General features: G+C 44.3%; 3 non-coding genes across 3 annotated transcripts; all 3 read right to left on the bottom strand.

Moving 5' to 3' along the window:
- Nucleotides 1-5,720: 5,720 nt before the first annotated feature.
- On the bottom strand, nt 5,721-5,839 carry LOC138361532 (5S ribosomal RNA). Its single transcript, XR_011227013.1, has one exon. It is a non-coding gene; the product is annotated as a 5S ribosomal RNA (ribosomal RNA).
- Nucleotides 5,840-13,951: 8,112 nt separating this feature from the next.
- Nucleotides 13,952-14,070, bottom strand: LOC138361529 (5S ribosomal RNA). The gene has a single exon (XR_011227010.1). It is a non-coding gene; the product is annotated as a 5S ribosomal RNA (ribosomal RNA).
- Nucleotides 14,071-22,194: 8,124 nt separating this feature from the next.
- On the bottom strand, nt 22,195-22,313 carry LOC138361517 (5S ribosomal RNA). Its single transcript, XR_011226999.1, has one exon. It is a non-coding gene; the product is annotated as a 5S ribosomal RNA (ribosomal RNA).
- Between the last annotated feature and the right edge of the window lie 1,134 nt (nt 22,314-23,447).

The following is a 23,447-nucleotide window of genomic DNA, read 5'->3' as shown; positions in this document are numbered from 1 at the left end:
AATAGATTTCATAAGACCCAATGTGCTAGCTGATATCAAAACAATTTATGTTATCGTCTATTAAGCCCTTCAGTAAAAAAGTATAGGGACCTAATTAGGTCCCGTTTTGAGGTGGTGGTGGGTGGAATCGATGGATTAGCCAAGCTCTTATCCGCCGAATCCGTAGAGGGTACGACCCTGGCGCTTCAGAGCGTACACCACGTCCATAGCAGTGACGGTCTTCCTCTTGGCGTGTTCCGTGTAGGTTACAGCATCACGGATGACGTTCTCGAGGAACACCTTCAGGACGCCACGGGTCTCTTCGTAGATGAGACCCGAAATACGCTTCACGCCGCCACGACGAGCTAAGCGACGAATAGCGGGCTTGGTGATGCCCTGGATGTTGTCACGTAGCACCTTACGATGACGCTTGGCGCCACCCTTTCCGAGTCCCTTGCCTCCCTTGCCGCGTCCAGTCATGGTGTTGAAGTTGTGTGAATCGAATTGACGAATGCCCGCACGATTTCCCGACTATATCCCATCAAGCGGACGTACTAGTAGCATTGCAACTCCTGCCTGCCCTTACTTTACGCTTGTGGTCGAGTAGACACGGCTTTCTCACAACGCTTTCAAAACTGCAGTTGCCTACTCGTCTGTTTCACGTCCCTGTGAAATGACTTTTGCACAAATCCAAAAAATAGAGCAAAATCAGCGATAATAGTGATTGAGGTGAGCCGCCTGTTGGCTGCAGCCAGAGGAAGGAGGGGAGGGGCAACGGGGTGACGTAGGCGAGTCGAGCAGCCAATGGCGCTCGAGCAAGCGCCTCGAGACGGCGTATATAAGCAAAAATTTTTCGGCGCCGGCCATCACAAACCACAGTTGTTCACCATGGCTCGCACCAAGCAGACTGCTCGCAAGTCCACGGGAGGCAAGGCTCCTCGTAAGCAGCTGGCCACCAAGGCAGCACGCAAGTCTGCTCCTGCCACAGGGGGTGTGAAGAAGCCTCACCGTTACAGGCCCGGAACGGTCGCCCTGCGTGAGATCCGTCGTTACCAGAAGAGCACCGAGTTGCTCATCAGGAAACTTCCCTTCCAGCGTCTGGTGCGCGAGATTGCCCAGGACTTCAAGACCGATCTTCGCTTCCAGTCGTCTGCCGTCATGGCTTTACAGGAGGCATCCGAGGCTTACCTGGTCGGTCTCTTCGAGGACACTAACCTCTGTGCCATCCACGCCAAGCGTGTCACCATCATGCCAAAGGACATTCAGCTTGCTCGCCGTATCCGTGGAGAGCGTGCATAAGCTAAATCGACCACCCTAGTATACACCAAACTCGGCCCTTCTCAGGGCCAAAATATCCTTCTAAGGAGATTTCAGACATTCCTAGCATAATTTAGGTGTCATACATACATGTGATATCAATAAATCAAGTCATTTGTAGTACAACCTGTTCTCTTACAAACAAAACGCCGTCGCTTTTCACTCTTATGCACTGTCAAGGATCACCCCCCCCCCCCCCCAAAATAAAAATTGTCATACTGTACTAGAAATAAAAGCAGCTTGTATAAGTGACATATACTGTCCAGTCCTGTTTTATTCTGTTTTCGGTCCTCTGGCTTAATCTGTTAAGTTAGGAGATGACATTTTAAATTAACCGTTTTCTTGACATTTTCAAACCTAAGAGGGTGGCCTGCATAGTAATCCTAATGTGGAACATAACAATGAATCTCTAATCTCTAGAAAAAAGATACCGAGTGCTTATATGTGTTGAGAGAGAGAGAGAGAGAGAGAGAGAGAGAGAGAGAGAGAGAGAGAGAGAGAGAGAGAGACACACAGACAAGATAGACAAGACAGACAGACAAACAGACAGACAGACAGACAGACAGACAGACAGACAGACAGACAGACAGACAGACAGACAGACAGACAGGCAGGCAGGCAGGCAGACAGACAGACAGACAGACAGACAGACAGACAGACAGACAGACACTGAGAGAGAGAAACACACACAGACAGTTTCATAAATATTCTCATTTTATAGCTATTTGCTTTCAGTGACAGAGGTTTTTGTTATAATAGTATTGGTGTCTAACACTCACAATCTCTTTAGAAATTAAAGTGTGGCTCCAATGGAGCCGAGTTTGTTGGTTTGAGGCCAAGCCACCACCACAGGGCAGTAAGTAAGCCGTTTACTTGGAGGAGGTGTACTTGGTGACGGCCTTAGTGCCCTCAGAGACGGCGTGCTTGGCCAGTTCTCCGGGCAACAGGAGCCTTACAGCCGTCTGGATCTCCCGACTGGTAATGGTGGAACGCTTGTTGTAGTGGGCCAGGCGAGAAGCCTCGGCGGCGATGCGCTCGAAGATGTCGTTCACGAACGAGTTCATGATCGACATGGCTTTGGAAGAGATACCAGTGTCGGGGTGGACCTGCTTCAGCACTTTGTAGATGTAGATGCTGTAGCTCTCCTTCCTCCTGCGCTTCTTTTTCTTATCGCCCTTGGCAATGGCCTTCTGGGCCTTTCCGGCCTTCTTGGCAGCCTTTCCAGATGCCTTGGGTGGCATGATGATGCTCGTGCTGGCTGGCGTTGCGATACAATAATGAACTTTTGCGCGAGGCGAGCTTTCCTTTTATATCCCGCTCGCGACTCAGCTCAGAGCGGGTCGCGTGGCGGAGCGCGCTGATTGGTCAGTGGCGGGCTCCCTTGATCCTGAGCGGGGTATATAACACGAAGCTCGATCTGCGGGGCGGCATAAAACACCACAAACCCACAACAGCAGCAGCAATGTCAGGACGCGGCAAGGGAGGCAAAGTGAAGGGCAAGTCAAAGTCTCGCTCCAGCAGGGCCGGACTTCAGTTCCCCGTGGGCAGAATTCACCGTCTGCTGCGTAAGGGCAACTACGCCGAACGCGTCGGTGCTGGCGCTCCTGTCTACCTGGCAGCCGTCATGGAATACCTCGCTGCCGAAGTTCTGGAGCTCGCCGGTAACGCCGCACGTGACAACAAGAAGACCCGTATCATCCCACGTCACTTGCAGTTGGCCATCCGCAACGACGAAGAACTCAACAAACTTCTGTCTGGCGTAACCATTGCACAGGGAGGTGTTCTTCCAAACATTCAGGCAGTTCTTTTGCCAAAGAAGACAGAGAAGAAGTAAGCACTTCTGCCACCCACCACGACAAATACCATAACCAGGCTCCATCCGGAGCCACACACACTTTAATAGAGAGATTCAAGTAGACAATCAACTTTCAAACATTAATAATAACATTTATATTGATTTCATTTGGAATGTGTACATAACAAACAAACAAACAAAACAAAATTATAGGGGATATTCAGCATCACTTGGAATATTAACCAATCATATAAATCCAATATATATTTTATATTTTACTTTAAGCGAGGAATTCATATTCTATTAATTTTTAATCATACAAATGAACAAAAGCAATTCTTCACTAGACGTAATGAATGAATAAATGATCAAGGTTTTAATGTGTTTCATGAATATATATATATATATATATATATATATATATATATATATATATATATATATATATATATATATATATATATATATATATATATATATATTAATACTTGTGAACCAGAATATGTTTGAGCAGCAGCGATCGTGCCTGCCATTGGCCGAAGTGCAACAATTCAAATAATTTAAAGGGCCTGCTCGGGTATATAAGAGAGGCTGGGAGACTGGGGCCGGTGGTGGGTGATGGGTGATGAGTGATGGTGTGGTGTGGTATGGTGTTGTTAAGAGTTGATTTACGGCCAGCCAGCCAGCTGCAGCCAAGGCAGGGCAGGGCAGGGCAAGGCAAGGCAAGGCAAGGCAAGGCAAGGCAAGGCAATAACAGAACAGGACAGGACAGGACAGGCAAGGCAAGGCAAGGCAAGGCAAGCAGGCGGGCGGGCAGGCGGGCGGGCGGGCGGGCGGGCGGGCGGGCGGGCGGGCGGGCGGGCGGCCAGCCAGCCAGCCAGGCAGGCAGGCAGGCAGGCAGGCAGGCAGGCAGGCAGGCAGGCAGGCAGGCAGGCAGGCAGGCAGGCAGGCAGGCAGGCAGCCAGCCAGCCAGCCAGCCAGCCAGCCAGCCAGCCAGCCAGCCACTCCCACTTTGTATTTATATGCATTCAATTTATATTCAAACATTATATATGTTAAGGGCCTAGTTTTAGTGTTTATTTTAAAAATGACAAACATCGAGTCGTTTTACCAGTCCTTTAGCGTTAACAGTGATGCATTTTAAAACTGAACAGAAATCACCTTTTCTGGATATATCAAATATCGAATCCGCTTAATGTGCCTACAATTCAATCATTCAAAAAATACATAATTTACATCATGCCTTTTCATAGAACAGACAATAAGATTTGAGACAATAAGAACTTTACTTTTATAACTAAAGTTGCACAATTATACCAACTCTATGGTGGCTGGGTGGTAAGGTGTGTGGCTGGTGTTTTGGAAGTCGCGAGTTCAAACGACCCAATGGGAGTACTTTTTTTTTTTGCCATACAATCTTCCTAATACTATTATGTAGGTGTGTGTGTGTGTGTGTGTTTTTATTCATTCTTTGGTTTTATAGATGACATACATATTGACTCCTTTTACCGGTCCTTAATTAGGCTCTGGGGAAGCAATGGTGGTGGTGCATTTAAAACTAAACCAAAAATCACCAGTTCTGGACGCGTCAAATATCATATCCGCTTAATGTGTCTACAACCTAATTACTTAAAACTACACTATTTAATTCATTCATATCATGTGCATATTGGTCATTATGCTCATACAACCGACATCAAAATTTATTTTCATTATTAGAATCATACATTTCATCAAGTAATACAGATACAAAGAGATTTTCTTTCTGAGAAGACCGTTAGTATTGGCTGGCTGGCAGGCAGGCAGGCATTTGAGGGTTATTATTTCGCCTGTTGATTGGGGGGAGGGTTGATGTGTTAGGGGGTTTTCGGTTAGGTGTGGTGGTGGTGATTGGTGGTGATTGGTGGTGATTGGTGGTGGTGGTGATTGGTGGTGAGTAGTGGTGGTGGTGGTGAGTAGTGGTGGTGGTGGTGGTGGTGGTGGTAGTAGGTGGGAGGGGGGGGGGGGGGGGGGAAGGGGACTGATGGTCTGTGGATTCCTTCTCCGTACCCCTTACATATAAGCAAAAACATGCCTTCCTGTGGGTATAGAAACATTAACACAAATTATATATGTAACTGATATTGTAGCCTTTTAAACAGAAAAGATTTGTACATACAAATACTTTTAAATTATCATTTATTTGTGGAAATGGCATTTACGTCATTAAATTGATACCTCAGCATCAAGCTTGTGTCCTGCAGCTGTGGTCCAGTGGTAAAGTGTATATAAGTGATGCGTATTCTTGGAGTTGCGAGTTCAAACCCGGATTAAGCTATATATATATATATATATATATATATATATATATATATATATATATATATATATATATATATATATATATATATATATATATATATATATATATATATATATATATATATATATAAAACAACATGTTTTGTTTTGGTTGTTTGTTTTTGTATAAAGCCTCACACACTATATTAAGCGAGTTTGTTTTAAACATGACATACATATTAATTCATTTTACCAGGCCTTATTCCACACAACTCCGTGAATTTCCCGTGGAGCCAGCCATTCAAACAAAAACAAACGAAACAAAACAAAACAAAACAAAAAACATTATTGCCAACAGCATTTGGTGTTCCCAGGCGGTCACCCATCCAAGTACTAACCAAACCCAACGTTGCTTAACTTCGCTGATCGGACGAGAAGCGGTGTTCTCAACGTGGTATGGCCGTTGGCATGAGACTGCCTACACATTGTGGCTAATAACCAACTCTTTTTAGTCATCACGGCAGGATACGGACCTTCTTGTGGTGTCTTAATGGTAATTGTATCCTAACATATTTTTGTCTCCTTGGCATGGATATTTAACATCGTTTATTCAGTCTTGGGTTTATGTTCTTTCGCCATTTACAGACATTTTACATCTACCTACTTCCTCAGCCTGCCCTGCCAATTTCTAATGAATTTGTGGATTTTCTTTTGTAATACATACATGTGTGTGCTCATCTGCTCTTCAGTTTTTATGATATTTGTCTCATCTGTCCTGCTTTATGATACTTTTACAAAGAACATGAACAAATGCTTCTATTTTAGAGAAGATATGGGATCCAGGTTTCGGAGCCGTAAAACCAACCGTTGTGATTGGTGGACGAGTTGCCAGGTTGCAGCTTCTGTACCGTGCCGGCACATAAATAGGTTCGGCTCAAGCGGCGGCAGCATCATTCCCCCGTGACTGTCTGAGCGTCTCTCATCACCTTGGTTATCTCATCATCATCATGGTAGAAGCAAAGCCTACCAAGAAGGCTGCGGCTGCTGCTGTGGTGGCCACCACCAGGAAACCTCGCGTCCAGGTTGCTCACCCGAAAACTAGTCAAATGGTTCTAGCCGCGGTCGCAGCACTCAAAGACCGTAAGGGCTCGTCTCTACAAGCAATCAAGAAGTACGTTGTTGCCAACAACAAAGTCGAGGCTGCCAAGATCGCCATTTACATCCGAAGATTTCTCAAGAAAGCAGTGGCTGACGGCATTCTTGTTCAGACCAAGGGAAGTGGAGCTAGTGGATCATTCAAGCTGGCCGTAGCAGAGAAGAGGGCCGTTCTAACTCCCAAGAAAGCCACCACAACCAAGAAACCATCTACAGCAGCAAAGAAGGCCGTGGTAACTCCCAAGAAAGCCGCCACAAGCAACAAACCACCTACAGCCTTGAAAAAGAAGCAGCAGCAGCAGCTTGTTGTTGGGAACAAAAAGCCCAAAATAAAGAGAGCTTCAAAATCTCCCAAACCACCCAAGGCAAAGAAAGCTGTCAAGAAAACAACAAAGGCAAAATAAACGATGACATGCAAGCAGCATGAATACACATGACAATAAACATCCAGGCCTCCCCCCTCAGTGGAGGGGCCTCATATGATTCCAAAAAGAGTTTAGTTTTGTAGACAAATAAATCATTACTTTTGGGGTAGATTTACTCTGTATATTATATATATATATATATATATATATATATATATATATATATATATATATATATATATATTTATATATACACATGGGTGAGGTGATATGGTACCAAAGTTTTGGGTAAGGTGATTGACATTTACACAAGATAAAACACGAACCAATGGGAATAAAAACATAAGAATGGAAGTAACTGCAGAAGGCCTATTGGCCCATAACACAAGCACTTCCTCTTGATGCTTCTATATTGGTTCGGAGTCTTGAAGCTATAATATATATATATATATATATATATATATATATATATATATATATATATATATATATATATATATATATATATATATATATATATATATATATATATATATATATATATATATATATATATATATATATATATATATATATATATATATATATATATATATATATGCACACAAAACTAAATAGTCTTGTTAGACAAATTGCCCCTATTAGAGGCAAGTTGACTAACAAGCCGAATGACTGCAATTGTTTTGAATTTGAGTTAAATCTAACATAGAAATGTAATCAAACCTAACCTAACCTATGCTAACCCAAGCTAAGCTAACCTAACCTAACCTAAGCTAACCCAAGCTAAGCTAAGCTAAGCTAACCTAACCTAACCTAACCTAAGCTAACCTAACCTAACCTAACCTAACCTAACCTAACCCAGCAATTCATGATCTTAATATAATACTGTTAATTGGATAAACCAATTTGGAAAGAAATGTTCGAAAATAACAAAATTAACTGTGCTTGTTAGGAAAATTGGGCCTTGCATACTTGTCCCAATAGTGTGGTTCTCGCTTTTAGGTACGACATAAACGTATACCTAAGTTGAGAGAGAAAAAGATTCGCACTCAAACATGCATATCGATTGCCAGTCCTGAATTCTGGGTAGATATTCGTGTCCTCCCTTTTCATTTACCATCATTTGGATACTATCAAAACAGCTCTGAGAAGGATAAAATGAATAAAACGGGTAGCTCACTCATGTAAAAAGGAAGAGTTGGGAAAGATCTCTCTCTCTCTCTCTCTCTCTCTCCCCCTCACCCCCCACCAATGATCCTGCTCTGCTAGTATATAACGTAACAAACCTTCCCCCCCCCCCTCCCTCCCCAATCAGAGTCCCTTTAAGCATGCGAGGATAAAAAATAGATTTCATAAGACCCAATGTGCTAGCTGATATCAAAACAATTTATGTTATCGTCTATTAAGCCCTTCAGTAAAAAAGTATAGGGACCTAATTAGGTCCCGTTTTGAGGTGGTGGTGGGTGGAATCGATGGATTAGCCAAGCTCTTATCCGCCGAATCCGTAGAGGGTACGACCCTGGCGCTTCAGAGCGTACACCACGTCCATAGCAGTGACGGTCTTCCTCTTGGCGTGTTCCGTGTAGGTTACAGCATCACGGATGACGTTCTCGAGGAACACCTTCAGGACGCCACGGGTCTCTTCGTAGATGAGACCCGAAATACGCTTCACGCCGCCACGACGAGCTAAGCGACGAATAGCGGGCTTGGTGATGCCCTGGATGTTGTCACGTAGCACCTTACGATGACGCTTGGCGCCACCCTTTCCGAGTCCCTTGCCTCCCTTGCCGCGTCCAGTCATGGTGTTGAAGTTGTGTGAATCGAATTGACGAATGCCCGCACGATTTCCCGACTATATCCCATCAAGCGGACGTACTAGTAGCATTGCAACTCCTGCCTGCCCTTACTTTACGCTTGTGGTCGAGTAGACACGGCTTTCTCACAACGCTTTCAAAACTGCAGTTGCCTACTCGTCTGTTTCACGTCCCTGTGAAATGACTTTTGCACAAATCCAAAAAATAGAGCAAAATCAGCGATAATAGTGATTGAGGTGAGCCGCCTGTTGGCTGCAGCCAGAGGAAGGAGGGGAGGGGCAACGGGGTGACGTAGGCGAGTCGAGCAGCCAATGGCGCTCGAGCAAGCGCCTCGAGACGGCGTATATAAGCAAAAATTTTTCGGCGCCGGCCATCACAAACCACAGTTGTTCACCATGGCTCGCACCAAGCAGACTGCTCGCAAGTCCACGGGAGGCAAGGCTCCTCGTAAGCAGCTGGCCACCAAGGCAGCACGCAAGTCTGCTCCTGCCACAGGGGGTGTGAAGAAGCCTCACCGTTACAGGCCCGGAACGGTCGCCCTGCGTGAGATCCGTCGTTACCAGAAGAGCACCGAGTTGCTCATCAGGAAACTTCCCTTCCAGCGTCTGGTGCGCGAGATTGCCCAGGACTTCAAGACCGATCTTCGCTTCCAGTCGTCTGCCGTCATGGCTTTACAGGAGGCATCCGAGGCTTACCTGGTCGGTCTCTTCGAGGACACTAACCTCTGTGCCATCCACGCCAAGCGTGTCACCATCATGCCAAAGGACATTCAGCTTGCTCGCCGTATCCGTGGAGAGCGTGCATAAGCTAAATCGACCACCCTAGTATACACCAAACTCGGCCCTTCTCAGGGCCAAAATATCCTTCTAAGGAGATTTCAGACATTCCTAGCATAATTTAGGTGTCATACATACATGTGATATCAATAAATCAAGTCATTTGTAGTACAACCTGTTCTCTTACAAACAAAACGCCGTCGCTTTTCACTCTTATGCACTGTCAAGGATCACCCCCCCCCCCCCCCCAAAATAAAAATTGTCATACTGTACTAGAAATAAAAGCAGCTTGTATAAGTGACATATACTGTCCAGTCCTGTTTTATTCTGTTTTCGGTCCTCTGGCTTAATCTGTTAAGTTAGGAGATGACATTTTAAATTAACCGTTTTCTTGACATTTTCAAACCTAAGAGGGTGGCCTGCATAGTAATCCTAATGTGGAACATAACAATGAATCTCTAATCTCTAGAAAAAAGATACCGAGTGCTTATATGTGTTGAGAGAGAGAGAGAGAGAGAGAGAGAGAGAGAGAGAGAGAGAGAGAGAGAGAGAGAGACACACAGACAAGATAGACAAGACAGACAGACAAACAGACAGACAGACAGACAGACAGACAGACAGACAGACAGACAGACAGACAGACAGACAGACAGGCAGGCAGGCAGGCAGACAGACAGACAGACAGACAGACAGACAGACAGACAGACACTGAGAGAGAGAAACACACACAGACAGTTTCATAAATATTCTCATTTTATAGCTATTTGCTTTCAGTGACAGAGGTTTTTGTTATAATAGTATTGGTGTCTAACACTCACAATCTCTTTAGAAATTAAAGTGTGGCTCCAATGGAGCCGAGTTTGTTGGTTTGAGGCCAAGCCACCACCACAGGGCAGTAAGTAAGCCGTTTACTTGGAGGAGGTGTACTTGGTGACGGCCTTAGTGCCCTCAGAGACGGCGTGCTTGGCCAGTTCTCCGGGCAACAGGAGCCTTACAGCCGTCTGGATCTCCCGACTGGTAATGGTGGAACGCTTGTTGTAGTGGGCCAGGCGAGAAGCCTCGGCGGCGATGCGCTCGAAGATGTCGTTCACGAACGAGTTCATGATCGACATGGCTTTGGAAGAGATACCAGTGTCGGGGTGGACCTGCTTCAGCACTTTGTAGATGTAGATGCTGTAGCTCTCCTTCCTCCTGCGCTTCTTTTTCTTATCGCCCTTGGCAATGGCCTTCTGGGCCTTTCCGGCCTTCTTGGCAGCCTTTCCAGATGCCTTGGGTGGCATGATGATGCTCGTGCTGGCTGGCGTTGCGATACAATAATGAACTTTTGCGCGAGGCGAGCTTTCCTTTTATATCCCGCTCGCGACTCAGCTCAGAGCGGGTCGCGTGGCGGAGCGCGCTGATTGGTCAGTGGCGGGCTCCCTTGATCCTGAGCGGGGTATATAACACGAAGCTCGATCTGCGGGGCGGCATAAAACACCACAAACCCACAACAGCAGCAGCAATGTCAGGACGCGGCAAGGGAGGCAAAGTGAAGGGCAAGTCAAAGTCTCGCTCCAGCAGGGCCGGACTTCAGTTCCCCGTGGGCAGAATTCACCGTCTGCTGCGTAAGGGCAACTACGCCGAACGCGTCGGTGCTGGCGCTCCTGTCTACCTGGCAGCCGTCATGGAATACCTCGCTGCCGAAGTTCTGGAGCTCGCCGGTAACGCCGCACGTGACAACAAGAAGACCCGTATCATCCCACGTCACTTGCAGTTGGCCATCCGCAACGACGAAGAACTCAACAAACTTCTGTCTGGCGTAACCATTGCACAGGGAGGTGTTCTTCCAAACATTCAGGCAGTTCTTTTGCCAAAGAAGACAGAGAAGAAGTAAGCACTTCTGCCACCCACCACGACAAATACCATAACCAGGCTCCATCCGGAGCCACACACACTTTAATAGAGAGATTCAAGTAGACAATCAACTTTCAAACATTAATAATAACATTTATATTGATTTCATTTGGAATGTGTACATAACAAACAAACAAACAAAACAAAATTATAGGGGATATTCAGCATCACTTGGAATATTAACCAATCATATAAATCCAATATATATTTTATATTTTACTTTAAGCGAGGAATTCATATTCTATTAATTTTTAATCATACAAATGAACAAAAGCAATTCTTCACTAGACGTAATGAATGAATAAATGATCAAGGTTTTAATGTGTTTCATGAATATATATATATATATATATATATATATATATATATATATATATATATATATATATATATATATATATATATATATATATATATATATATATATATATTAATACTTGTGAACCAGAATATGTTTGAGCAGCAGCGATCGTGCCTGCCATTGGCCGAAGTGCAACAATTCAAATAATTTAAAGGGCCTGCTCGGGTATATAAGAGAGGCTGGGAGACTGGGGCCGGTGGTGGGTGATGGGTGATGAGTGATGGTGTGGTGTGGTATGGTGTTGTTAAGAGTTGATTTACGGCCAGCCAGCCAGCTGCAGCCAAGGCAGGGCAGGGCAGGGCAAGGCAAGGCAAGGCAAGGCAAGGCAAGGCAAGGCAATAACAGAACAGGACAGGACAGGACAGGCAAGGCAAGGCAAGGCAAGGCAAGCAGGCGGGCGGGCAGGCGGGCGGGCGGGCGGGCGGGCGGGCGGGCGGGCGGGCGGGCGGGCGGCCGGCCAGCCAGCCAGCCAGGCAGGCAGGCAGGCAGGCAGGCAGGCAGGCAGGCAGGCAGGCAGGCAGGCAGGCAGGCAGGCAGGCAGGCAGGCAGCCAGCCAGCCAGCCAGCCAGCCAGCCAGCCAGCCAGCCAGCCACTCCCACTTTGTATTTATATGCATTCAATTTATATTCAAACATTATATATGTTAAGGGCCTAGTTTTAGTGTTTATTTTAAAAATGACAAACATCGAGTCGTTTTACCAGTCCTTTAGCGTTAACAGTGATGCATTTTAAAACTGAACAGAAATCACCTTTTCTGGATATATCAAATATCGAATCCGCTTAATGTGCCTACAATTCAATCATTCAAAAAATACATAATTTACATCATGCCTTTTCATAGAACAGACAATAAGATTTGAGACAATAAGAACTTTACTTTTATAACTAAAGTTGCACAATTATACCAACTCTATGGTGGCTGGGTGGTAAGGTGTGTGGCTGGTGTTTTGGAAGTCGCGAGTTCAAACGACCCAATGGGAGTACTTTTTTTTTTTGCCATACAATCTTCCTAATACTATTATGTAGGTGTGTGTGTGTGTGTGTGTTTTTATTCATTCTTTGGTTTTATAGATGACATACATATTGACTCCTTTTACCGGTCCTTAATTAGGCTCTGGGGAAGCAATGGTGGTGGTGCATTTAAAACTAAACCAAAAATCACCAGTTCTGGACGCGTCAAATATCATATCCGCTTAATGTGTCTACAACCTAATTACTTAAAACTACACTATTTAATTCATTCATATCATGTGCATATTGGTCATTATGCTCATACAACCGACATCAAAATTTATTTTCATTATTAGAATCATACATTTCATCAAGTAATACAGATACAAAGAGATTTTCTTTCTGAGAAGACCGTTAGTATTGGCTGGCTGGCAGGCAGGCAGGCATTTGAGGGTTATTATTTCGCCTGTTGATTGGGGGGAGGGTTGATGTGTTAGGGGGTTTTCGGTTAGGTGTGGTGGTGGTGATTGGTGGTGATTGGTGGTGATTGGTGGTGGTGGTGATTGGTGGTGAGTAGTGGTGGTGGTGGTGAGTAGTGGTGGTGGTGGTGGTGGTGGTGGTAGTAGGTGGGAGGGGGGGGGGGGGGGGGGGAAGGGGACTGATGGTCTGTGGATTCCTTCTCCGTACCCCTTACATATAAGCAAAAACATGCCTTCCTGTGGGTATAGAAACATTAACACAAATTATATATGTAACTGATATTGTAGCCTTTTAAACAGAAAAGATTTGTACATACAAATACTTTTAAATTATCATTTATTTGTGGAAATGGCATTTACGTCATTAAATTGATACCTCAGCATCAAGCTTGTGTCCTGCAGCTGTGGTCCAGTGGTAAAGTGTATATAAGTGATGCGTATTCTTGGAGTTGCGAGTTCAAACCCGGATTAAGCTATATATATATATATATATATATATATATATATATATATATATATATATATATATATATATATATATATATATATATATATATATATATATATATATATATATATATATATATAAAACAACATGTTTTGTTTTGGTTGTTTGTTTTTGTATAAAGCCTCACACACTATATTAAGCGAGTTTGTTTTAAACATGACATACATATTAATTCATTTTACCAGGCCTTATTCCACACAACTCCGTGAATTTCCCGTGGAGCCAGCCATTCAAACAAAAACAAACGAAACAAAACAAAACAAAACAAAAAACATTATTGCCAACAGCATTTGGTGTTCCCAGGCGGTCACCCATCCAAGTACTAACCAAACCCAACGTTGCTTAACTTCGCTGATCGGACGAGAAGCGGTGTTCTCAACGTGGTATGGCCGTTGGCATGAGACTGCCTACACATTGTGGCTAATAACCAACTCTTTTTAGTCATCACGGCAGGATACGGACCTTCTTGTGGTGTCTTAATGGTAATTGTATCCTAACATATTTTTGTCTCCTTGGCATGGATATTTAACATCGTTTATTCAGTCTTGGGTTTATGTTCTTTCGCCATTTACAGACATTTTACATCTACCTACTTCCTCAGCCTGCCCTGCCAATTTCTAATGAATTTGTGGATTTTCTTTTGTAATACATACATGTGTGTGCTCATCTGCTCTTCAGTTTTTATGATATTTGTCTCATCTGTCCTGCTTTATGATACTTTTACAAAGAACATGAACAAATGCTTCTATTTTAGAGAAGATATGGGATCCAGGTTTCGGAGCCGTAAAACCAACCGTTGTGATTGGTGGACGAGTTGCCAGGTTGCAGCTTCTGTACCGTGCCGGCACATAAATAGGTTCGGCTCAAGCGGCGGCAGCATCATTCCCCCGTGACTGTCTGAGCGTCTCTCATCACCTTGGTTATCTCATCATCATCATGGTAGAAGCAAAGCCTACCAAGAAGGCTGCGGCTGCTGCTGTGGTGGCCACCACCAGGAAACCTCGCGTCCAGGTTGCTCACCCGAAAACTAGTCAAATGGTTCTAGCCGCGGTCGCAGCACTCAAAGACCGTAAGGGCTCGTCTCTACAAGCAATCAAGAAGTACGTTGTTGCCAACAACAAAGTCGAGGCTGCCAAGATCGCCATTTACATCCGAAGATTTCTCAAGAAAGCAGTGGCTGACGGCATTCTTGTTCAGACCAAGGGAAGTGGAGCTAGTGGATCATTCAAGCTGGCCGTAGCAGAGAAGAGGGCCGTTCTAACTCCCAAGAAAGCCACCACAACCAAGAAACCATCTACAGCAGCAAAGAAGGCCGTGGTAACTCCCAAGAAAGCCGCCACAAGCAACAAACCACCTACAGCCTTGAAAAAGAAGCAGCAGCAGCAGCTTGTTGTTGGGAACAAAAAGCCCAAAATAAAGAGAGCTTCAAAATCTCCCAAACCACCCAAGGCAAAGAAAGCTGTCAAGAAAACAACAAAGGCAAAATAAACGATGACATGCAAGCAGCATGAATACACATGACAATAAACATCCAGGCCTCCCCCCTCAGTGGAGGGGCCTCATATGATTCCAAAAAGAGTTTAGTTTTGTAGACAAATAAATCATTACTTTTGGGGTAGATTTACTCTGTATATTATATATATATATATATATATATATATATATATATATATATATATATATATATATATTTATATATACACATGGGTGAGGTGATATGGTACCAAAGTTTTGGGTAAGGTGATTGACATTTACACAAGATAAAACACGAACCAATGGGAATAAAAACATAAGAATGGAAGTAACTGCAGAAGGCCTATTGGCCCATAACACAAGCACTTCCTCTTGATGCTTCTATATTGGTTCGGAGTCTTGAAGCTATAATATATATATATATATATATATATATATATATATATATATATATATATATATATATATATATATATATATATATATATATATATATATATATATATATATATATATATATATATATATATATATATATATATATATATATATATGCACACAAAACTAAATAGTCTTGTTAGACAAATTGCCCCTATTAGAGGCAAGTTGACTAACAAGCCGAATGACTGCAATTGTTTTGAATTTGAGTTAAATCTAACATAGAAATGTAATCAAACCTAACCTAACCTATGCTAACCCAAGCTAAGCTAACCTAACCTAACCTAAGCTAACCCAAGCTAAGCTAAGCTAAGCTAACCTAACCTAACCTAACCTAAGCTAACCTAACCTAACCTAACCTAACCTAACCTAACCCAGCAATTCATGATCTTAATATAATACTGTTAATTGGATAAACCAATTTGGAAAGAAATGTTCGAAAATAACAAAATTAACTGTGCTTGTTAGGAAAATTGGGCCTTGCATACTTGTCCCAATAGTGTGGTTCTCGCTTTTAGGTACGACATAAACGTATACCTAAGTTGAGAGAGAAAAAGATTCGCACTCAAACATGCATATCGATTGCCAGTCCTGAATTCTGGGTAGATATTCGTGTCCTCCCTTTTCATTTACCATCATTTGGATACTATCAAAACAGCTCTGAGAAGGATAAAATGAATAAAACGGGTAGCTCACTCATGTAAAAAGGAAGAGTTGGGAAAGATCTCTCTCTCTCTCTCTCTCTCTCTCCCCCTCACCCCCCACCAATGATCCTGCTCTGCTAGTATATAACGTAACAAACCTTCCCCCCCCCCCCTCCCTCCCCAATCAGAGTCCCTTTAAGCATGCGAGGATAAAAAATAGATTTCATAAGACCCAATGTGCTAGCTGATATCAAAACAATTTATGTTATCGTCTATTAAGCCCTTCAGTAAAAAAGTATAGGGACCTAATTAGGTCCCGTTTTGAGGTGGTGGTGGGTGGAATCGATGGATTAGCCAAGCTCTTATCCGCCGAATCCGTAGAGGGTACGACCCTGGCGCTTCAGAGCGTACACCACGTCCATAGCAGTGACGGTCTTCCTCTTGGCGTGTTCCGTGTAGGTTACAGCATCACGGATGACGTTCTCGAGGAACACCTTCAGGACGCCACGGGTCTCTTCGTAGATGAGACCCGAAATACGCTTCACGCCGCCACGACGAGCTAAGCGACGAATAGCGGGCTTGGTGATGCCCTGGATGTTGTCACGTAGCACCTTACGATGACGCTTGGCGCCACCCTTTCCGAGTCCCTTGCCTCCCTTGCCGCGTCCAGTCATGGTGTTGAAGTTGTGTGAATCGAATTGACGAATGCCCGCACGATTTCCCGACTATATCCCATCAAGCGGACGTACTAGTAGCATTGCAACTCCTGCCTGCCCTTACTTTACGCTTGTGGTCGAGTAGACACGGCTTTCTCACAACGCTTTCAAAACTGCAGTTGCCTACTCGTCTGTTTCACGTCCCTGTGAAATGACTTTTGCACAAATCCAAAAAATAGAGCAAAATCAGCGATAATAGTGATTGAGGTGAGCCGCCTGTTGGCTGCAGCCAGAGGAAGGAGGGGAGGGGCAACGGGGTGACGTAGGCGAGTCGAGCAGCCAATGGCGCTCGAGCAAGCGCCTCGAGACGGCGTATATAAGCAAAAATTTTTCGGCGCCGGCCATCACAAACCACAGTTGTTCACCATGGCTCGCACCAAGCAGACTGCTCGCAAGTCCACGGGAGGCAAGGCTCCTCGTAAGCAGCTGGCCACCAAGGCAGCACGCAAGTCTGCTCCTGCCACAGGGGGTGTGAAGAAGCCTCACCGTTACAGGCCCGGAACGGTCGCCCTGCGTGAGATCCGTCGTTACCAGAAGAGCACCGAGTTGCTCATCAGGAAACTTCCCTTCCAGCGTCTGGTGCGCGAGATTGCCCAGGACTTCAAGACCGATCTTCGCTTCCAGTCGTCTGCCGTCATGGCTTTACAGGAGGCATCCGAGGCTTACCTGGTCGGTCTCTTCGAGGACACTAACCTCTGTGCCATCCACGCCAAGCGTGTCACCATCATGCCAAAGGACATTCAGCTTGCTCGCCGTATCCGTGGAGAGCGTGCATAAGCTAAATCGACCACCCTAGTATACACCAAACTCGGCCCTTCTCAGGGCCAAAATATCCTTCTAAGGAGATTTCAGACATTCCTAGCATAATTTAGGTGTCATACATACATGTGATATCAATAAATCAAGTCATTTGTAGTACAACCTGTTCTCTTACAAACAAAACGCCGTCGCTTTTCACTCTTATGCACTGTCAAGGATCACCCCCCCCCCCCCCCCCCAAAATAAAAATTGTCATACTGTACTAGAAATAAAAGCAGCTTGTATAAGTGACATATACTGTCCAGTCCTGTTTTATTCTGTTTTCGGTCCTCTGGCTTAATCTGTTAAGTTAGGAGATGACATTTTAAATTAACCGTTTTCTTGACATTTTCAAACCTAAGAGGGTGGCCTGCATAGTAATCCTAATGTGGAACATAACAATGAATCTCTAATCTCTAGAAAAAAGATACCGAGTGCTTATATGTGTTGAGAGAGAGAGAGAGAGAGAGAGAGAGAGAGAGAGAGAGAGAGAGAGAGAGAGACACACAGACAAGATAGACAAGACAGACAGACAAACAGACAGACAGACAGACAGACAGACAGACAGACAGACAGACAGACAGACAGACAGACAGACAGACAGGCAGGCAGGCAGGCAGACAGACAGACAGACAGACAGACAGACAGACAGACAGACACTGAGAGAGAGAAACACACACAGACAGTTTCATAAATATTCTCATTTTATAGCTATTTGCTTTCAGTGACAGAGGTTTTTGTTATAATAGTATTGGTGTCTAACACTCACAATCTCTTTAGAAATTAAAGTGTGGCTCCAATGGAGCCGAGTTTGTTGGTTTGAGGCCAAGCCACCACCACAGGGCAGTAAGTAAGCCGTTTACTTGGAGGAGGTGTACTTGGTGACGGCCTTAGTGCCCTCAGAGACGGCGTGCTTGGCCAGTTCTCCGGGCAACAGGAGCCTTACAGCCGTCTGGATCTCCCGACTGGTAATGGTGGAACGCTTGTTGTAGTGGGCCAGGCGAGAAGCCTCGGCGGCGATGCGCTCGAAGATGTCGTTCACGAACGAGTTCATGATCGACATGGCTTTGGAAGAGATACCAGTGTCGGGGTGGACCTGCTTCAGCACTTTGTAGATGTAGATGCTGTAGCTCTCCTTCCTCCTGCGCTTCTTTTTCTTATCGCCCTTGGCAATGGCCTTCTGGGCCTTTCCGGCCTTCTTGGCAGCCTTTCCAGATGCCTTGGGTGGCATGATGATGCTCGTGCTGGCTGGCGTTGCGATACAATAATGAACTTTTGCGCGAGGCGAGCTTTCCTTTTATATCCCGCTCGCGACTCAGCTCAGAGCGGGTCGCGTGGCGGAGCGCGCTGATTGGTCAGTGGCGGGCTCCCTTGATCCTGAGCGGGGTATATAACACGAAGCTCGATCTGCGGGGCGGCATAAAACACCACAAACCCACAACAGCAGCAGCAATGTCAGGACGCGGCAAGGGAGGCAAAGTGAAGGGCAAGTCAAAGTCTCGCTCCAGCAGGGCCGGACTTCAGTTCCCCGTGGGCAGAATTCACCGTCTGCTGCGTAAGGGCAACTACGCCGAACGCGTCGGTGCTGGCGCTCCTGTCTACCTGGCAGCCGTCATGGAATACCTCGCTGCCGAAGTTCTGGAGCTCGCCGGTAACGCCGCACGTGACAACAAGAAGACCCGTATCATCCCACGTCACTTGCAGTTGGCCATCCGCAACGACGAAGAACTCAACAAACTTCTGTCTGGCGTAACCATTGCACAGGGAGGTGTTCTTCCAAACATTCAGGCAGTTCTTTTGCCAAAGAAGACAGAGAAGAAGTAAGCACTTCTGCCACCCACCACGACAAATACCATAACCAGGCTCCATCCGGAGCCACACACACTTTAATAGAGAGATTCAAGTAGACAATCAACTTTCAAACATTAATAATAACATTTATATTGATTTCATTTGGAATGTGTACATAACAAACAAACAAACAAAACAAAATTATAGGGGATATTCAGCATCACTTGGAATATTAACCAATCATATAAATCCAATATATATTTTATATTTTACTTTAAGCGAGGAATTCATATTCTATTAATTTTTAATCATACAAATGAACAAAAGCAATTCTTCACTAGACGTAATGAATGAATAAATGATCAAGGTTTTAATGTGTTTCATGAATATATATATATATATATATATATATATATATATATATATATATATATATATATATATATATATATATATATATATATATATATATATATATATATATATTAATACTTGTGAACCAGAATATGTTTGAGCAGCAGCGATCGTGCCTGCCATTGGCCGAAGTGCAACAATTCAAATAATTTAAAGGGCCTGCTCGGGTATATAAGAGAGGCTGGGAGACTGGGGCCGGTGGTGGGTGATGGGTGATGAGTGATGGTGTGGTGTGGTATGGTGTTGTTAAGAGTTGATTTACGGCCAGCCAGCCAGCTGCAGCCAAGGCAGGGCAGGGCAGGGCAAGGCAAGGCAAGGCAAGGCAAGGCAAGGCAAGGCAATAACAGAACAGGACAGGACAGGACAGGCAAGGCAAGGCAAGGCAAGGCAAGCAGGCGGGCGGGCAGGCGGGCGGGCGGGCGGGCGGGCGGGCGGGCGGGCGGGCGGGCGGGCGGGCCGGCCAGCCAGCCAGCCAGGCAGGCAGGCAGGCAGGCAGGCAGGCAGGCAGGCAGGCAGGCAGGCAGGCAGGCAGGCAGGCAGGCAGGCAGGCAGGCCAGCCAGCCAGCCAGCCAGCCAGCCAGCCAGCCAGCCAGCCAGCCACTCCCACTTTGTATTTATATGCATTCAATTTATATTCAAACATTATATATGTTAAGGGCCTAGTTTTAGTGTTTATTTTAAAAATGACAAACATCGAGTCGTTTTACCAGTCCTTTAGCGTTAACAGTGATGCATTTTAAAACTGAACAGAAATCACCTTTTCTGGATATATCAAATATCGAATCCGCTTAATGTGCCTACAATTCAATCATTCAAAAAATACATAATTTACATCATGCCTTTTCATAGAACAGACAATAAGATTTGAGACAATAAGAACTTTACTTTTATAACTAAAGTTGCACAATTATACCAACTCTATGGTGGCTGGGTGGTAAGGTGTGTGGCTGGTGTTTTGGAAGTCGCGAGTTCAAACGACCCAATGGGAGTACTTTTTTTTTTTGCCATACAATCTTCCTAATACTATTATGTAGGTGTGTGTGTGTGTGTGTGTTTTTATTCATTCTTTGGTTTTATAGATGACATACATATTGACTCCTTTTACCGGTCCTTAATTAGGCTCTGGGGAAGCAATGGTGGTGGTGCATTTAAAACTAAACCAAAAATCACCAGTTCTGGACGCGTCAAATATCATATCCGCTTAATGTGTCTACAACCTAATTACTTAAAACTACACTATTTAATTCATTCATATCATGTGCATATTGGTCATTATGCTCATACAACCGACATCAAAATTTATTTTCATTATTAGAATCATACATTTCATCAAGTAATACAGATACAAAGAGATTTTCTTTCTGAGAAGACCGTTAGTATTGGCTGGCTGGCAGGCAGGCAGGCATTTGAGGGTTATTATTTCGCCTGTTGATTGGGGGGGAGGGTTGATGTGTTAGGGGGTTTTCGGTTAGGTGTGGTGGTGGTGATTGGTGGTGATTGGTGGTGATTGGTGGTGGTGGTGATTGGTGGTGAGTAGTGGTGGTGGTGGTGAGTAGTGGTGGTGGTGGTGGTGGTGGTGGTAGTAGGTGGGAGGGGGGGGGGGGGGGGGGGGGAAGGGGACTGATGGTCTGTGGATTCCTTCTCCGTACCCCTTACATATAAGCAAAAACATGCCTTCCTGTGGGTATAGAAACATTAACACAAATTATATATGTAACTGATATTGTAGCCTTTTAAACAGAAAAGATTTGTACATACAAATACTTTTAAATTATCATTTATTTTGTGGAAATGGCATTTACGTCATTAAATTGATACCTCAGCATCAAGCTTGTGTCCTGCAGCTGTGGTCCAGTGGTAAAGTGTATATAAGTGATGCGTATTCTTGGAGTTGCGAGTTCAAACCCGGATTAAGCTATATATATATATATATATATATATATATAATATATATATATATATATATATATAATATATATATATATATATAATATATATATATATATATATATATATATTATATATAATTATATATATATATATATATAAAAACAACATGTTTGTTTTGGTTGTTTGTTTTTGTATAAAGCCTCACACACTATATTAAAGCGAGTTTGTTTTAAACATGACATACATATTAATTCATTTTACCAGGCCTTATTCCACACAACTCCGTGAATTTCCCGTGGAGCCAGCCATTCAAACAAAAACAAACGAAACAAAACAAAACAAAACAAAAAACATTATTGCCAACAGCATTTGGTGTTCCCAGGCGGTCACCCATCCAAGTACTAACCAAACCCAACGTTGCTTAACTTCGCTGATCGGACGAGAAGCGGTGTTCTCAACGTGGTATGGCCGTTGGCATGAGACTGCCCTACACATTGTGGCTAATAACCAACTCTTTTTAGTCATCACGGCAGGATACGGACCTTCTTGTGGTGTCTTAATGGTAATTGTATCCTAACATATTTTTGTCTCCTTGCATGGATATTTAACATCGTTTATTCAGTCTTGGGTTTATGTTCTTTCGCCATTTACAGACATTTTAACATCTACCTACTTCCTCAGCCTGCCCCTGCCAATTTCTAATGAATTTGTGGATTTTCTTTTGTAATACATACATGTGTGTGCTCATCTGCTCTTCAGTTTTATGATATTTGTCTCATCTGTCCTGCTTTATGATACTTTTACAAAGAACATGAACAAATGCTTCTATTTTAGAGAAGATATGGGATCCAGGTTTCGGAGCCGTAAAACCAACCGTTGTGATTGGTGGACGAGTTGCCAGGTTGCAGCTTCTGTACCGTGCCGGCACATAAATAGGTTCGGCTCAAGCGGCGGCAGCATCATTCCCCCGTGACTGTCTGAGCGTCTCTCATCACCTTGGTTATCTCATCATCATCATGGTAGAAGCAAAGCCTACCAAGAAGGCTGCGGCTGCTGCTGTGGTGGCCACCACCAGGAAACCTCGCGTCCAGGTTGCTCACCCGAAAACTAGTCAAATGGTTCTAGCCGCGGTCGCAGCACTCAAAGACCGTAAGGGCTCGTCTCTACAAGCAATCAAGAAGTACGTTGTTGCCAACAACAAAGTCGAGGCTGCCAAGATCGCCATTTACATCCGAAGATTTCTCAAGAAAGCAGTGGCTGACGGCATTCTTGTTCAGACCAAGGGAAGTGGAGCTAGTGGATCATTCAAGCTGGCCGTAGCAGAGAAGAGGGCCGTTCTAACTCCCAAGAAAGCCACCACAACCAAGAAACCATCTACAGCAGCAAAGAAGGCCGTGGTAACTCCCAAGAAAGCCGCCACAAGCAACAAACCACCTACAGCCTTGAAAAAGAAGCAGCAGCAGCAGCTTGTTGTTGGGAACAAAAAGCCCAAAATAAAGAGAGCTTCAAAATCTCCCAAACCACCCAAGGCAAAGAAAGCTGTCAAGAAAACAACAAAGGCAAAATAAACGATGACATGCAAGCAGCATGAATACACATGACAATAAAAC

The sequence above is a fragment of the Procambarus clarkii genome, unplaced genomic scaffold, assembly GCF_040958095.1.
Source record: "Procambarus clarkii isolate CNS0578487 unplaced genomic scaffold, FALCON_Pclarkii_2.0 HiC_scaffold_443, whole genome shotgun sequence".
Classification (NCBI taxonomy): Eukaryota; Metazoa; Arthropoda; class Malacostraca; order Decapoda; family Cambaridae; genus Procambarus; species Procambarus clarkii.
The sequence above is the reverse complement of the archived record's forward strand: the minus strand, read 5'-3'. Positions and strand labels throughout refer to the sequence as shown.